General features: G+C 40.1%; 1 protein-coding gene across 1 annotated transcript in view; it reads right to left on the bottom strand.

The window, feature by feature from the left end:
• The window catches only part of LOC140318196 (NEDD4 family-interacting protein 1-like), a 111,179-nt gene that overhangs the window by 42,681 nt on the left and 49,681 nt on the right, over nucleotides 1-18,817 (bottom strand). The window lies entirely within an intron of this gene.

Here is an 18,817-nt window from a genome sequence, read left to right as displayed (position 1 = left end):
TTCATCTAAAGGGTCATGCTTGTGTATCCACATTAACAGCTTTAGGCATGCAGGGGGGAAGGAAATATGATAGATTCACGGCTTATAACACAGACATATGTGACACGGTCTCCCCCTGCTGGTGCATTCATTGACCTGCTGTCTTGCATTTTCCTATCACCTGCACAGCGAACATCCACACAACTGGAAATCAAAGCTGGGCCTCACAAGCACCCGCCCTATAATCCATCACTGCGTTGCACATTTCTGAGAGTACTAGCCCCTAATTCCTCGACATGAAAGCAGAAATGGTGTCTGCACAATCAATCTTTTTTTTAAATTTGTTGTCCGGATTTCAGTCACCCCCTCAATTCCCAGTCTTGCATCCCAAGGTTAAATAATTGATCCATACCAGCCATGCACTGTAAGTTCAGGACATCAGTCTGAATTTTTTAAACCAGCATGAATCTTTCAAGTCTCTCTTCACGTCAGCAGAACTCGGGGATTTCTAAAAATGTACATATGGCTTTTATGGAGCGACTGAGAGCAACAGAAAAAGGCCATGACTTATTCAGATGTTCACATCAACACAGATACAGGACCCTCCTATCGAGCCTGTCACAGTGACTCCGGCAGCAGAGGGGAGTCCTGAACAAGATCGCATTGGAGCTTTGAAAATGTTTTCCCAGACTAAAACTTAACCTCCTGATGAGTGTAATGCTTTCATGTGTGGCTGACTGATCCTCTGTCATCCTTTCAGAGATAAAGAGGAGAGAAAGTGGTTGTTTTGCCATTCAGAGGAAGTCGGCTCCTGTGTGCTTATCAGCTCCTCGCAGACTGCCAGTCAGTCTGGCCTCCGCTGCAGAGCCCTCTGTGTTGTAGGGTGTGGGACCATGTTTGATGGTTCCGATATGCTGACTATCCCATACAAAGGGAAGGGTCTCCCTTGGATGCCTCTGAGCTGGCTGTGCAGTCTCTCAGAATATCATGGCTTGCCACAAGTTTCTGTATATAGAGGAGTGCCTTCTTCTCCAGCTTTCATGTTTTATTTAAAGCGCCGTCTTAACGAGAGTGCAGCGAACTCACTGAATGTGATCCGTCTCAGCACTGCCTCGTCGTCCTTTTTTTCTTTCTGCCACCTTGTTTGATCATTTGACTGTGTTATATTTGCAGATGTGTCTCAGCGTTTATGAGGCTGCGTTTCAGCAGTTTAATTTGAACACGATGTCAGTCAAAATGTATAATCCTCCTGCAGCAGTTCGGCGGGGATTACGCACAAATGGAAAGACACATTAGGTGTGTCAAAGCCACATAATTAACTTCTCCCTTACTAATCCTCCACTAAAAAGTTAGTAGCAGTCGGTTTCAGCAATTCCCAGGTGACTCATTTCTATTGTTTTTCTTTCTTTTTCCTAAAGATATATTAAGCAGTTTAAATAGAGGCTGGTTGCGTAAGAGGAGAATGAGACTTGTGTTCGGGGGAGAAACACGGTACTCCGGTCAAACTGGCTCAACTGGAACACCTGCCGGTTTTTTTTTTGACGAGCCGTGTATGCTTATGTGTAATGTTGACACCTTGCCATGTATTCAGGTGATTTATCCATATTTACCGTCTGACAAAGTCCAGCAGACAACATAGGGATATGCTAATAGACCGCAGTGTGTTGTCACACTGACTCAGTCATGCTGTCTCAAAGCCTGAGAGTTTAATTTAGGCCTAAAATATATGCGGAGCAGCAGGCAGTCTTCCATCAGATGTTTTTTTTTAAACATCCATATAAAGCAACTTCACCGTTCTTCCACCCACAGTTTGTTCTGCCTGGTCCTCTTCTGCCAGCAGATTGAATCCTGTAAATATTTCATATTTGATAAATAAATAAAAGAACCTCTTTAGTTACTTCTGGGTAGCACACTAGGATCTTCTCCCATCTATGTATGCCGGAGCTTATTATCGCAGCTTTGACATTGTTTCTGTCAGAGCCCAAATGAGGTTCTGCTCGGGGACATTTTCATTTATTTTTAAAAAACGCATCAAATGCATCCATTCTCCTGGAAGCAACAGAAATAGATGTTTTTTTTTTTAAAATGGTGCTGCTGTTCACTCTGGAGCCACTTTTTTTGTTGGATTTTTAAGAGTTCCTGTAGCATTTCATCAATTAGATAATTTCATGCCATGGAATTGTGAGAAAATCAGTGTTTTGTCGGAAAACAGAGAATGTATTATATGATGGAAAGACGCATGACATTTCTTTCTTTCCAGTGGATGCCAGAGTGACATCTGAGCCCGACATGTCATTAATGACCTACTTTAACTTCGCTCTCTGCCCCCCACCCCCTGTCCTATACATTACTCACATAGAGCAGACTCGGGCTATTTAAAGCTGTCTTTGTTGGGCTCAAGGCTGTGTGCATCAGCAGCACTCTGCGTCATGTGACTTGTGTTTGTGTTCATGTGAAAAAGGAAACTCTGCCTGGGGGAAGCAGGGCAGATGGGTGGGACTCGAGCTTTAAGCCATTGACGGCTGAAGCACCTGGGCTGAACTGAAGTGTAAGCTTTTCTGTTGTGCAGAGACAGTATGCCGAATTTTTTGTTGTTGTTGTTATTATTGTTGATACAACGCTCCAGCAGCTGTTTGAACTGAAGATATACATGAGCAAAACCAAAAATAGGGCGCACACACCTCTGAACCAGCAGCCTCTCCTCTGCTTTGGGACTGCTCTTGCATCTACCCTCTCTCTGTTTTCTACCCTCTTGCTTTCCTTCTTCTTTTACCACATTTCGCTCTATTTTCCTACTTTTTTTTTTTAAATCCCTGAATCAGACCTTTTGTGGTTGACCGGTCCTGCACTGACACGAAAGACCTGAAATGGGACACTGCTTCCCCTCACTGTAGTTCATTATTCAGCCTGATAAAAGAAACTAGAACACTGGCTCACGGCTTAAAATGTGAAGTCTCTGTCTCGTGAATTCTGGATCCAACTTTTTGAGAATCGCAAAGCAGTTTATACATATATCTGTCGGTGAAACTTTTATCAATATTATTTTATCAATAATGTGTTTCTGAAGAGGATTCTGAAAACTTTCAGACATTTTTGTGTTCTGAATCTGGTGTGGAGTCAAGCAGACCTCCATGCAGATGGGCCTGCTTCTTTATACTTCTCCTGTTTATTGACGAATAACCGTCTGTCTAAAAAAAACATGTAATCTCACATCCACCAGTGGTCATTTTTATATATGTAGTTTTTTTCTCCATCAGAATGGTTGCAGCTGGGGCATGCAAAGGTTTGGGCACCCTTGACCAATGATTACGTTTGTGTGACCAGTTAAGAGAGTAGAAGATTAGCTGATCTCTAAAATAGGCAATTGATTTACTAATTCGAATATGTCATCATATGTGAAATACTTTCAGTAACCAAAGGTTTGAGCTCCCTAGGAAATGTGAGCTCTCATGTAATTTTGATCAAGATCTCAATTTATAGATAGGTTGTTTGGGCACTGACGTGTTCGTTATCAATGTTTGAAAAGGTGAGGTGACTCTGACTCTGACTCCTTAAACCTTTTTCAAACAGTCAGCAGCTACTGACTTTTCTAAGCAGCCACCAGTTTTCAATGTAATGAAGAATCAAGATCAGGTCTGGAGGACTTTCTGAGAGCCCTGTTTCTGTTTGCAATGAGCAAAGCTATATTTGGAGAAAAAAAATCTGTGCAGAATTTCAGCAAAAGAAAGTTTGCTTTTCTGTTGCAATCAGAGGCACTGGGAATATTTTACTGGCAGAGAGAAGAATAAATTAAAATATCACAAAATTCTGGAGGCCATTCTTGGCTGTGCTTCCATCAAGTGGGAAAGGGATTCTGAAGCAAGCTTTTGAAATCTTGCTCCATGCTTGTTTCCATTACCTGAATTGGAGCGAATAATTGGAGCGGCTGTGTGGGGTTGTCAGAGGGCAGTGGTGTAGGCTACACTACATATGGATGAAATCAACAGTGTAGCAGCCTTTTGGTTAATATTAGTAGAATATGTCATTCTAATAACAAATACTTATATATATGGTTAGGATTAACAACTCTTTGTACATTGCAAACTGCTGTCTTCATCCTTCCAAACCCTCCCTATAAAAAGGCCAAACTGCTATGCTACTGAATGTAGCTCTAACTTGCAGCAGTACTATCTACAGCTTGCTTTGATGTGCATTCAGCTGTATATTTATCCTGACTAAGAAGTGTTTCAGTCCCCAGCTGATTTTGGACACTCTTGTTTTACATCATTCACCTTAACAAACGGCTTCAGGCTGAGCCAAGGTAGAGAAGATGGAAAGTACAGAGGCTGTTTTTTGCCTTTTCGTGGTGTTTGTTGTGAATGAAATAGAAAAAGATAACGGCAGCCTTATCCTCTGAGCAAAGGGAACTGCCCAAAGGCCTTTGTACTTGTATTCTGCAGAGCATTAGTTCGGATTTGAAGCAGCATGACAGACAAAGATTTTGCTCTTCTCCATTAAGGACAAAAATCAAGCCAGCCTGTGTGCATGTACGTTCCACTGCCTATGAATAAGAAAACCAGTGGCCACTGTTTATCGTCCCTCGAGACTCTGAAAACAGGAAAATTCTCTTTCGCAAAGTAAACCCAGTAACATGATTATAATGGCCTGCCGTCTGCTTGCGGATGATGAAAGTAATTCACATGTGAAATGACTGGCTGGGTTTCTTTCAGTCATCTCCTGTGGAACAAACCCCCTCAATCACACCCTTTGATGTGCTTCTGTGTGTGTCTAATTCCCATTCAGTAGGCAGATACACATGTCACACAGTTTGCTTGGTATCAATTTTGGAGAAAAACTCAGAGCATTCAAAATAGGTTACGTAACCTCGTCTTTTCTCTTTCAGCGGCTCATCATTATTCATGAACATTCATTCCAAACATACATCTGTGTGCAGCTCTCAGATGAAGTAATTGTTCAGGAAATTACCAGTTGGGCCAACCAGCAGCACATTACAGGCAATCTGACGGTTGAAGATTGTCGAACAATGTTTGAAAATGTTTAAAATTCCGGTTTAAAATAATAAAGTATACATCAGAAAGGCTGTCCTGTGACAGTCTTGGAAAAATTCTGGCGCTCTCACTTCAGTGATGAAAAGTGTGTCAGAAGTGATTAAGGTGACACTGAATCCCATCTAGAGGCCAGATCACGACTCCTGTTAAACCATGAATATAATTTGCGTGGCGCACAAAACCGAGAAATGTCACTAGTCCCCGAGAGGGGTTTGAGAGTTTGCTGAAGGCTCTGTCTCCTTCTCTCTCTCTCTCTCTCTCTCACACACACACACACACACACACACGTCGCACCAGCTGAATGCTGTTATGTCATACTCATTTTTTTTTTTATCACTGTTAGGGTGTTTGTCACCATGTTTTAGCCATAGTCTTGAAACAGAGTATAGCACAAGGCTGAATCACAGATTTATAGATACCCCATGTGTGTTATTTTTAAAGAATACCAGCAACATTTTACTGTGAATTCATTTTTTTCTACTGTATGTTGGATGACAGAATGCAACAGTAGGATTACTGGTTTTGCGCAGTTTTACATTCTTTTTTTCCTGCCATCACGCTACCTTTTATTTCCAAAACAGGATACATTCCTGCAACTTTGGCACTCGCATGAATCCCATTAATGAAATGAAAAAGACCGCAAATCCAGACAAGTTAAAGAGGACACATCTGGGATTGAGTGTAATGGAAGGAAAGGAGAAGGAAATTTAAGCCATTACTTCGCTCTATTGTCATGGGGAATGTGACATCAGTGACAAGTAAGGTGAATGAGCTTGGAGCGCTGACAAGGACATTGTCAATGCAGTACCATATCTCTTAACAAGAAATGGCTGCAGAGGCATATTACACACTTTCTACAATGTTCTCATGCAACACCTGATTACAAAGAGTGCAGACAAAGAGGAGGGACTGCAGTGCTGGTTAACAACAGATGGCTAATCCTTGAGATCTTACTTCGAAGGAGTGTCTCTCCACCCAGGATATTGAACTGTTTGCCATAAATATAGAGTTCACCTGGCTTACCGGCTGATGCTGACTGGTGGAGATTTCAAACACATCTTTTTCACACCTACAGTTTTCAATAGTTTGTCAACTGATTTTTCTTTTAGTTCTATTTTGTTACTTATTCATTTGCTTATATTCACCAATACTTCATACTGCAATAACATAGTGAGTAAAGTATGTTCATTAATGTAATTAATGGGAGTGACACATAACTGTAAAACTACTTTTGGTTTTGTGATACATAGTAATCTAACCAAATTTGTATTTTCAAAGACAAGAAAACAAGACAAGACATGTGAAAAGAGTTTTTCACTATGTACAAACGTCACCTTTCATCACTGTAGTGAGTAGCAGTTTATCAATCCATGCTTGAAGATAACCTGTGGGCAGTTTTAAGTTTGCATTGTGTCATATACACTGTACAGTGTTGTGGCCTATGGTCAAAGACAATAGCGGTCAGACTAGCCCAAGGCAAACTAATTATGAACCAAAAACTCCTTATTAAGTCAAACCGAGGGAGTTGTTAAACAGGTTATCCAAAATGAACAAAAAAAACCTTGGAGGAAAAGACAGACGAAGTGGCAAATGACTCAGGAAACCAAAGACATATGATTACTGGAACGGTTGATGAGTAAACTGACCATATTGAGTGATAAATTGAAAACAGGTGTGAACAGAGTCCAATGGACTTGATCAAGACAACTGAGGACATCTAGGGGTAGTGATGAGAGTAGAGTAACCTAAACTAAACCAAGAGCTGAAAGTAATGAGAAACCAAACTGAACATGTGGAGAAACACGAAACATGAACAAAAGTACTTATTGAATTAGACACATGATGACAGTAAACAACAAATGATTCTAACACGGGGGGCTGAAAACCAAGACAGAATACACTAAGAATAAAGCTTAAACAGAATACCTGAAATCAAACATAACTGAACCAAAATGCCAAACAGAGACTGAACCAAGAAGTACCAAAGCAGTGATGATAATCAGATAACCTAAGTGTAACCTGAGAGAATAAAAGGGAAGTCAGAAACTAGAACACCAAAAACCCAGAACCTAAAATCGGTGTGAATTTTAGATCTCTAAATCTAACCATGTACGTGGGAGCCTAACCATGTATTTCCTAACTACGAAGGGTAATGATCTGCTGCATGTGGAGAAGAAGAAAAGAAAAGTGCAAACTGTTTACATAATGACACGGCGAGTGTTAACATCATAACTTTGTGACGGAAGACAAAAAAGGTCATCTGTCGTGATTTTGCAACAGAGAACAGAGGATAGAGAATGTAGTTATTGGACAATTTTAGCACAAGAATATTGACAGTTGTTGATGTGTCTTTTGCTGTGGATCAGTGAACACATTTGGGATTGTGTGGTCTCAAGCCACCGCTCTTTTCTTTATATATTTTTAGGAAAACTGGAAATAGGAGCAGGGTCTTACTGAAACATGCATACATAAATAAAATGGATAAACAGTAAAAACAGAGTTTGAACACATTTAACAAGCTTGAAAGTCATTATTTGGCATGTCCACCTTTATTCTTCAACACAGCCGGAACCCTCTTAGACAGGCTTTCATGTCATTTCTTTAAGTAGTCTTCAGGAATAATTCTCCAGGCTTCTTGAAGGACATCCTAAAGCTCTTCTTCGGAAGTTGGCTGCCATTGTTCCCCTCTCTGTCAAGAGGTTTGTTACTTCATCGCTTTATTCTTTACTAGATTGTTTCCCAACTGCATTTTACAGTTCATATGAAATGTGATTATTAGTGACTGTTAGAAATAGTAAATGTAGATTAATCAGTTGACCTGTTCAGCATTCAAAGTGTGGACACACAAACAGGGCAGCTCAGTGTCCTTCACCTTTCCTTCACAAATCAAAGTGTCCGCTTTCACCTTAATTTCAGCTTCTCAAACTGGACCTTTTGTAACTTAAATGCTGACTGCCTAGATGTTGATTTTCAGGCAGAAAAACAAAGGCAAATGATAGACAGCACTGTTGTATAGATTTAATCAGTGTTACTTTTGAGGCTAAGCCTTGGTTCAGCTGTGTAAGAAGCTTGCAGGTTGAAAACAGCAGTAATCTCTCTGATTGTGGACTTTGATCGTCCGCAGGCAGGCCGACTCTGTGTGGGTGACTAATTAACTGCACCCGTATTTGGAAATCAGTCATTCTTTGGGGTAGAAGCGTGGCTGCGATTTAACATCACAGTCAAATTCAGACCTAATTACCCAGGCTTCAGATTCTGCAGGATTATTTTTCAGTTTGTTGCCATGGCAATCGAGTTCATCCCACAGTGGTGTTTCCAGAGTGCGGTGAAAGATTAGATGGTGATGTCAGACATCTGTGTCAAATCCTTCTCCAGCTCATTTCATCCGTTTGTCATGTACTTGGATGACAGATGACAGCCCGGGACTCGTAGAAGAAGTCAATGCTCTGCAGACCCATGATGAGCTTCAAGTTTATGTTAAACCTCCTCCTTTTCCCCATCTCACGGTGCCCTTGCCTGAAGTAATAAGCCCTTTGAGGTAAATACCATTTGTTTCGTGGCTTTCCTATGATGGCTGAATAATGACCTGAAGAATGTGGCTAAATTAGAGTCTGAGGCCCGATGGGAGTAATCTCGCCTTTCTTTCAAAACTGTGACACAGGCCAATGGAGATTAATGAGAGTGCAAAAGTCTTAACACTTTCACTGCTTTAACAGAAAAATCATCTGCTCGACTTTGTGATGTTTACACTTTTACAGCCACCAGAGGCCAATTTATGGCCCCGTTTGATTGCAGATTAGAGAGGGTCCTTTAATCAGGATTATAAAAACGTTTAAACCATGAGTCTAAGCCTTCCTATCAGTTTAACACCTCATCAGAAAAGTAAATGTTTTAATTAACCAACTTATTGTTTTACACTGTCTGCTGAGATTACAGACTACCAGCTCCTTGTGACAGAGGAGAATCATAAATGCACATTTTGAGGTTTAAAACATATTTCATTGTTAAAGTTGAAAACGCAGTACCATTTTTCTCTTGTTTGGGATTCCTTGACCCTAAATTTAAATGCATTTTATCTGCAGTACTGTCATCCTATAATACCCACTATGTGTGTTTCATATTTGGAAATGTTCCATACACCAAGAAAAGATAGTTTATCATTATTATCTATTTTAGAGGCCATAAGAAATATAGGTAACAATACCATGTAGGTAATACTGTCAAGAGAAATGGTTTAAAACACATTGTATTCTCACCAGATGTGCTCAAAGAGAATGGTTGAGTTTCTCTTTGTGCCTTAACATGGATAATGTGATGATCTGGTGCTGCAGAAGGCAATCTGATTTGAGCTGAATTTAACTGGTAGATCTTTCAAATCATTGAAAATCTTTTCTGTAAGACTCAACCATCCCGTACTGAGCATTCAAACTGAACTAAATATATGAGCACCCTGCATTACATTTCCAATCTAAACTATATCTTTGACGGTTCTCAATTAAATGGAAGTAACAAAGACATGCAAAACATGTAAAAAAAAGAAAAGATAAAACTCAATGGAAATCCAGTCCTACAGAATATCATTCATCAGAATAACACAGAATCTTAACAATCAGAGAGGATAAAAACAAAAAAAAAACAGACTAACAACACACATCAAAAGTTATGTAAATGCTTCCCATGAAAAAAACTTCCTTTTCAATTATTTGATTAGTTTATTACTTCATTTATTTATTATTTTTTCAGTTACTATGTATTTCTTTTTTTCATAAAATCTGTTTACCCCTTCATTGCTCTGGCCTTCAAACTAAATGCTTGTGAGTGTGATCCTGCAGCCAGTTCTACGAGTCTCAACTCAACTTTTGTCTCTTTTTGGTTTAGGTGATAACATCACTTGGTCTGACAACAATCATGGTGAGGTCTGAGACGCATTCTTTTTACAATGTGACCATCACCTTCGTGGACTCCATTTTAACCTTCACATGCAGCTGCCATCATGACCACTAGAGGTCGCATATTCTTCAGATGTCATTTTAGGCCGTTTCAGCCTGCATGAACTAATGCTGTATCGGGTCGTATTTGGGTGGAGGACAAGCTTGTGTATAAAATACACAATAAAAGCACAGCTTATGGAAATATCATGAATTTTAGAGGACATGAATGCTTCAACTAGATCAGCAACCAATGACCAGATGCCAAATAAAGCTTGAAGATAAGTCAATAAACTAACGAGGATACGCTTGTGACCTCAGATTGAAAATTTTATTCTCCAAGCTTAACTTCCTTTTATCCAATGTGAACTAAAAATTTCCATAGTTATTTTGACCTCAGAATTATTATCTGACATCAGAGACAGACTAGTTTCTACAATAAGAAGCTCTCGAAAAAATCATGAGCACAGTGTATACGTGCACTGTCAAGCCTGATGTGCTTTAAGTAATCTGAGTGGATCTATGTCGTGCACTGTTGATAACTATGGAGCAGTTGTAGCAGGTCAGCTGATGTGGACGCAACATGTCCACCATCTGTGTGCGAAGTTTAATCCATGGAAAGATTAATCTGGTGCTATATGGGCAACATGAGTGGGGGACATTACATGCATAATAGACTCCAATTTGTAGAAATAGCACATAATACCACATCCTGCAGCCCTGCAATGGAAGGTTACAATGAGAACGCACGAGATAGAAGAGAGTGACTTAAGTGGTTATTTTTTGAGTGTTGCTTAAAAATGGATGTATCTGGCATAAATGGCTTCTGTTGTAAAGGGCTGAAAGTCTCATCCCTTAAAACAACAGACTACGTGTGAATATAGTTTGGATCCTTCTCAAAAAAAAGTGAAATAGTGGGAGAGAATCTTCCTCGCTGAGGGTTGGCATGCCACATAAGTGTCACCTCCCAGCCTTGATGATTAATTTGCTCAAAAATGAAGCCCAAATGTTTAATTACAGAGAATCTAGCACTTTCTGCGTAAAGACCAATTCCCCAACTTTTCATTTCTTTTTTTGTTTGCTTTATCAGTTCGGCGCTCACACAAGGCATGAATTTGTTTTGATTAAAACTGAACCCTCTCCATCACCCCAAAGTCAACTTAAATAGTGAGATTATTTTCCTTAAACTGCAGTAGCTTTGTAATTAATTCAGAGAGGGGCTTCTCCCCAGGCCCTCATTAAACGGCATGAGAGAAATTAACAGCCAAGTAAGTCTTTATCTTGTTATATACTAAAAAGGGAGAGACATAAGAAAAAGTGCTCTGAAGCTATTTGAGGATGTTTTATAAAGCAACAACACCTCAAGATACAGTTAGGGCATGCAATTTTAATTGTGCTGCACTGAGAAAATGTTGGAAGGAATTAAGACAATGTACCCCCACTGATTATTTAATCAGCCGACACATGAGCTGAGTACAGCACATTTTGACAGCACAAAATCTGGTTAAAACGATAAGTGTTTCGTAACATCCTGCAAAATCAATCATACAACTCAGAGTATGAAAACTTCTCATCATTATTTAATGATTCCTAACATACTGGCTTTATTTTAGACAAGTAATTCCTTGTCTATTCTCCCGTAACATCGTAATCGTTTACCCGTCCTGCTGTGTTCGTTGTCTGATATCACGCCTTGCAGACAATCAGGGGTTATTTTCAAGATTTATGACTCAGTGTCCTATGGTACTTTATCCCGTGCAATACACTCTTGCAGTCCTCTTTTGATTTATAATAGTCCCTGCCCTGCAGCACACACCACGGTTTGCTGCTCCACGCTGTGGTATAGTAGCAACGCTGATCAGTAGCCCTTGAAGTTGATTTATGAGCAATGGTGTTTCCGGTCAGAATGCCTTAATTGAGCCTGTATATTCACCAGAGCAGTCCTTGAGAAGGGGATAAGGTAATGAGGGGGAAAATGACAAGGGGAAGACACTTGAGTTGTAAATCAGCCTTCTTCTTACATCTGCCAAAAGGGAGGCTTTAAAAAACAGTACACCTTCCCTAATGCTGCAGAGCTTCAAGATCACTCGACTGACCTCAACATAAAGCAGTGAGGTGGTACCTCTTCATTTGTTTTTTTCTTTCATTCGTCACACACCAGTGAATTATTCGATACAGGGAGAGACCAGGTAAGCTTCAGTAGGCAGCCACTTTGATCGCTCTTTGCTCTGTTGGCCTTCGCCAAGGACCACTGGATATTTTACCTCATTAAGAGCTTTGCAGCTGGACTCAGGAACCATGTTTTGTGCAGTGCAGGAGGCTGACTCAATCCCACAGGGGATGAATGAAACAATCGAGCCTGTGTAGAGCCACACAGATAATACAGATAACAGCTGTAATGCTGACAGCGGATGTCTGAAGAAGGGAATGATCACGTGTAGATTGTTGGACCTCCATCCTGGCGCCAGAACAAAGAGCTAAGGGAGGAGACAGGACGCCGAGGAAGAGCAAAAGTAGACTCACCATGGACTCAGTGGCTGCTGAAGTCAGCACTATTGACTGACACCTGTCACTGCAGTATATCTGTGTCCATGCATTTGTGCATGTGCACATGCAGGCTTAAAGGCCTAATCTGTCAGAAGACACTCGTCTTCCCTTGAAATGTGAATTCATAAATAACGGAAAACTCAAAGTTCCCACTCTTGCAATAAATCTTACCATCCAGGATATTATTATATTGATTTTAGTGCTGCACGGAGGTGTGGCGGTTAGCACCGTTGCCTCACAGCAGGAGAGTTCCTGGTACAGGGTTCCTCTGTATGCATGGGTGCTCTCTGAGTTCTCTGGCTTCCTCCCACTATCCAAAAAAACATGCATGTTACGTTTATTGGTGTCTCTAAATTGACCAGTTGTGAAGTGTTTGTGATTTTCGTAGTTGTCATTCACATCTGATCAGTCACTTTTCATGCAATGATGCATTTGATTGAGAAAACAGTATCTATCGCAAAAATGTGCTCATATGTGACTCTCTTCTGAGTGTCTGTTCACTTTAAAGGGGAACTCCGGTATTTTTAAACCTCGACCTTATTTCTGGCATGAAATACATTTATCTACTCACCGAGAACAGTTTGGCGAAAGTCAGCGTCCATCAGAAGCTATTTAGAAAACTCATGATTGGTGTATATCCATATAACGGAGTGAACAGGGCAGGGATGATGCAGCCTCTAAATAAGGCATTATCTGTCTTTATTTCACCAATACTTTAAGATGAATGAATGAACGAACGTGTACTATAGCTCTGTTAGGTCATAGGTGCTGTTATGTGGCTACTTGCGGCTATAGGAGAGCTAACGGAGGGATTTCTACACACACCTCTACTGGGACGACTTCATCTATATAGCTTCTTAAGGACGGCGACTTTCGCCAAACTCTTCTTGTGAGTAAATAAATGTATTTTATGCCAGAAATAAGGTCTAGGTTTAAAAGTACCGGCCTTCCCCTTTAACTCTCCCCTCAGAATTCTATCCCGATTCTTCAAACTGAGAGCACTTATGCAACCCACACTTAAAAAGATGTTGTGTCTTTAAAGTATCTTCAAACAACATCTTCCCTCACGTGCTTTAGTTCTGCGATTTCACTCAGGGATGATTTGGCCATCATTGCAATTGTATAGAGGAAACTGGATTAAAAATCAATAGCCTTTCCTCAGAGTCAGTCCCACTTAACTTGAATAATCTCTTCACTAAAATGTTGTTCCAAAGAAACGATTTTGCTGATCTGTTTATTTTGCCAAGGAAACCGACGCTGTTTTTAGAAAGAGACATTGACATCTCGAAGACATTTTTTTGGATATAATTTTTTAGGGCAAAGAGTCTATTCCCGCCGTACTGTGGTGGCACCAGCGATCTTAACGACACACATCAAAACCTGGACAAAAAGAAACTTCAATTGAAGATTTCTTTTTTTTATAACAAATCAAATTAAGCGTGTTTTTGTGTCATGTTGTGACCCATCAGTTTTGGTTTCTTCTTGCAAAGATTTTGAAAATGAAATGTTTCAAGTCAGAAAACAAGAAGCAAAACATGTAGCAAATGAATATGTGGATGTGTGTTTTACTTGCAGAAATAATCTATAATGGTGAAGGGGGAATTAGTCTAAAGCAGAGTGAGGCATGCATAGACTGCACTTCCTGTAAATGGACCTTTTAAACCTCAAAGTGGTTTGTAGTTCTGGTCTTTCATTCACACACTCAAAGAGCAAAGGTGGTGCGTTTGTGCCTTCACCTTTCCACCTTTGCATTCCAGCAGGGACGTTCTATTTTGCACTTGAAAAATAGTAACAGTACAGTGTTCTACTGGGATTTATAGAAATGCAGTCTCACATTTGAGTGTTTAATGACTACATTGACCTATAGAATAAAAAACAAAAGGTTCAAAAGTTGTTGAATTATGACTCTTTCTGTGCTACAACATTGTTATATGCCTGTGTCTGAATGTCAAAAATTCTAACATGCCCACATTTTGCTTTGTAATAATTTCAGTTATCTGTAGAACATGCGAATACATTAAGTGTTATATGTCTGCTTTTTCAGGAAACAGGCAAGGGAAAAATTTTACCAAATTTACCATCTCATTTTTTCTGGATCTTTATTGTGGCACATGTGATCTTGGACATGCGGCTAACGTTTCTATAACACATTTTCTTGCGAGACCAGGCTATAATGATAGCACCCACCTTATTTTAGTCCCTCCCTTGCCTGGATCCATATGAAACTCAATTGGTGTTTCCATAAATTTGATTTGGCAGAATCAGGCCAGACTGAGACTCCAAATGTTCTCCAAAGCTGTAAATTGGCTCCCATTTCTTTAATTATGTCCCTGTTGGTTACCTGTGAATGTCCACACTGTGTGTAGGTTTACCATCACATCTCACAGAGCATTGGAGCTTGAAAAGGACAATGGACCATGTTAGCATTAAAAAAAAAATCAAGTACATTTATTTTTCTGTACAATAATAAATGGAATGTCATGGGTAGGAAAACAGAACCCCAGAGTGGCGATAAAAGAAAATAAACAGTTTGCAGGGACTGAGCTATCTCTTTCAAGAAAATAATTGATAATATTTCTGCTGGGCACATCAGTTTGAACAGCTGCAAGATTTCCAGAGAGAACAGAAGCATCTGATCATCATCTGCCTTGTTATCATGAAAGTTCACACTACTCTATGGCATAAGCTTGGGAATTCCCTTTTCCGGGCATTGCGATGGAGAAATATGCAAAAGATGGAGAAATGAACCTCTGTAAAAACAATACCAGTTGTAAGGAAACATTTCATCCCACTTCCCGAGAACTTCTAAAACTTCTGAGATGTCAGTCATCTAAAATCAGATGAGTGAGCAGAAAGACACGTTAGTCCTTGATATTTATGGAAATGTGCTGCACAGAACAAGACCTCTCTCAGTGAATCTTTCAAAAGGAGATAAAGTGCATAATTCATCTCACTATTCCAGATGTCAAGTTTGTCAGAAATGATCCTCTACCTGCTTTCATGAATAGTTCAAGACATTCTCCGTGTTGCACTAATTCCATCATTCATTACCTTGGATTTGCAACGCAACAGAAAAGTGATTTACAATCTCTTCCAAACCTCGTGAAATGCGCAGCCTAATCCTTATAGTCATGGCATGAAAAATGAAATCCTGTTTGCCTGGTTTTACATCACGCTTCTATTATTTCACGTCTGAATAACAGTCTTTTCTAGTAGCTTAATATCAGATAATCGGGGCAATTTTCCCTCTCTTGAATCCCCACTTGCAGGCTTTACAGTAATTTCCTAATACAAGGGCTGTAACCATGCTGTCAGACGTGTCTCACGCTAAAGAAAGCTTCTGTGTGCAATGCAAGACCTGCAGGCAACCCTGCCAAATAATTGAGGGCAGTGAGAGGTGGCAGCAATGCTTTTGGATTGAAGATTTAATGTCACTCTCCATCCTTGAAGAGGATGTCAGTTATCGACTGCTTATAAAGACTACAGGGCCCAAGCCAGGATCTGAGGCTATTGATCTGAAAAGAAAGTGGAGTGGTAAAACCGATGTGTCCAGGTGCTTCTGTGGGATGGGTCAGCAAAGTCATCTGGACAAGGCCATGCCAGGCCGGGCTGTGCGAGGATGTTGTGTATATTTGATTTGCAAAAACAAATTAATTGATTTTCAGCTGAGGTATTAGGATACAGAGAGTGTGAGGCAAGATGTCATTCAAAGCGGATCTATTTTTCAAAGACGAGGGAAAGGAGGATTGGATTTCAAACTGAGAGGTTTCATGCTGTTTTCCTGTTGGATGGTGGCTGAGAGGAAGAGATACGCATCCAGGTGCAGAGAGTAGAGGAGGAAATAGGACCTGAATATCCCTGACAAATCCATCACGTTACGCTGTCCTTCCAGCTTTTTGCTATCTTATTCTTTGCTAGTCAGGTAAAATGCAATTTTTATGAGTTTCTGGAAAGCCTATTAACAGTCTGCCCTGAGATTTTTTTTGTTTAATTTTTTTTTTTTAATGCATGACAGACATTGTTTTCAGTTTGCCAATATGCAACAGCTGACAAAGGTGGAGGACCAGGGGGAAGAAACTAAATGTCTCACTCTTATAATTGGGTTATTGTTACATGCATTTCTGTATATGGAACAAAATGACCGAGCCCTGACACAGCTTTTTCCTTGGAACTTGTGCTAGAGGACACTCGTTGCCCCCAGGAGAGAAGCAGGTCTTCATCTATCATCACACGAGCTGTTTTTGGGGTTGCAGTAATACAGTGCCTGATCCGGGCTCCTTACAGATGTAATGTGGGAGCACTGCAGATATCTGTAAGCTAAATATAGTGCTCCCTGTGCTATGGTTCTCTTCTCCTTTCCTTGAGATTCTCTCAAGAGGATGAAGCACATCCATTTCACTTCTTCAATGAAGTGAGGGGTGGGCTGGCTATGGGTGCAGGCAACCTGGTTTAAATTACTGCTCAGTCAAGCATCTGTATATGGAATATGACACATTTCTAACTTGAGAAATATGGTAATATTGAACTGTCAAAAGGACATTCCACGTTCATGGCTCTACTGAGAATATTAACTTTTTAGCAATTGACCAAAATGAGGATGACATGTAATCAGCCGCAGACATGACATTATGTTTCTCAAAGTCAGCATCCTCAGATGTTGTTTTCATATTTTTAAACATATTTACAGATGTGGAATGAGGATAGTGAAAGCTTGTAGCCCTGTGCAGGACTAAAAAAAAGGATGTTGGCTCATACAAAATCCCTCAGTGAATCATAAAGAGCCCTCTGATGGACTGGCGACCTGTCCAGGGTGTACCCTGCCTCTCACCTAATGACTGCTGGGATAGGCTCCAGCACCCCTGCGACCCGACAGCTGGATTAGGCGGGTATAGAAAATTAATGGAATCTTAAATAGCTGAATAGGATAAATGGAATTGAGTTACACATGCAGAAAGTGAAGATTAGATTTTATCCATGACAAGAGAAAGCATGACAACATAATCATCAGCCTACATTAAGTTCCCTCACTGAGATTTCATAGCAGGCAGGTTCTTCCAGATGTGCTTCTGCAGAAGCACAAAGAAACAAGACTGACTGAAAACACAGGGGACAGTCAAGCAAACTACATACAGCAGACAAAATACACAAATGTTCAGTAGTGCCGTCCGCTAAACTACAGTTCTGAAAAGTGTCAGCAGGTGCTTTGGACTAATGAGCTGAAAATTACGATATTTGAATCTCATAGAGGACATTTCACAGCAGAAGGGCAGGAGAATAGTAAAAGAATAAAGGTAAAAGTGAATAAAGTGGGCCTTGCAGATGTGCAAATGTAGATGTTCTTTTCTTAGAACAGAGGAGAACTAGTTGTCCTCCCAAAGCTGAGAAGCACCAGCAGATTCTTGCACATCACATTGTACCCGATTGGTCTCAAAGTCATTATGCAGCATGACAACAACCCCAAAAATACAACAGGATTCCTAGAAAGCCATCTCCTGACAGAAGTGCAAGTTATGATATTTTTGGTCTCGATCGGGCTCTGACCATCGAGTCAATCTGAGACAAAACCAAGACACCAAGGAAACTGATATAGAATTTTTTTGTTTGTCTTTGAGTGTTGAGTTTTTCTTCCAGCTTTTCTTTACTTGTTCTTTTATAGATTGTTTTTGTTCTATTGGTCAAGATTTCTTGCCTCTCTTGAGTTTTACAAGGCAATGTTTACAGTTGCCTATTAATACTGCTCTTAATTCTGTTCCTTCAACTAATGTCCCTACAAGCGGCACAAGGGAAATGCTCCTCATATAATTATTTCCACATCAAAGCTGACATTACTGTCAAGTATATTGTTTAACAAGCCACAATGTCAAAAGGAGCAAGGATGGATCGGTAGACGGTGCAGTTAAATGCTGCGCTTTTAACAATTTACATTTAGAAAACAATCATGGTTTGAGCTAAAATACATTCTTTTTACAAAGTGACTGTCGCCGTCATAGATGCCATTTTACAAGTTGCCATGATTTCATGTAAACACAACAAATTACAAAGAAACGTTTGTCATTTCCTGGTTGGCCTGTATCAACTCTTGGATCAAGATAAGAGCTAAAATATATTTCACAAAGTGAAATGGACAACATGGGGGCCCTTTTTATCCTGCACATACAGTTGCTCCCACAAGCAACTTAATTACTGGCTGTATCTGCCGACATGCACATACATCACATGGCTATGTTTTGGGGAGGAGAACAACCTACAAAAAACATGTAACCCCACAAAACATAGAGAGCTACCGACATACTGGTTTTTGAAGTGTCATTAGGT

This window comes from Leuresthes tenuis, unplaced genomic scaffold, assembly GCF_036924035.1.
Source record: "Leuresthes tenuis unplaced genomic scaffold, fLeuTen1.0.hap1 SCAF_11, whole genome shotgun sequence".
Classification (NCBI taxonomy): Eukaryota; Metazoa; Chordata; class Actinopteri; order Atheriniformes; family Atherinopsidae; genus Leuresthes; species Leuresthes tenuis.
Note: the sequence above shows the minus strand (reverse complement) of the source record. Positions and strands in the feature narration are given on the sequence as shown.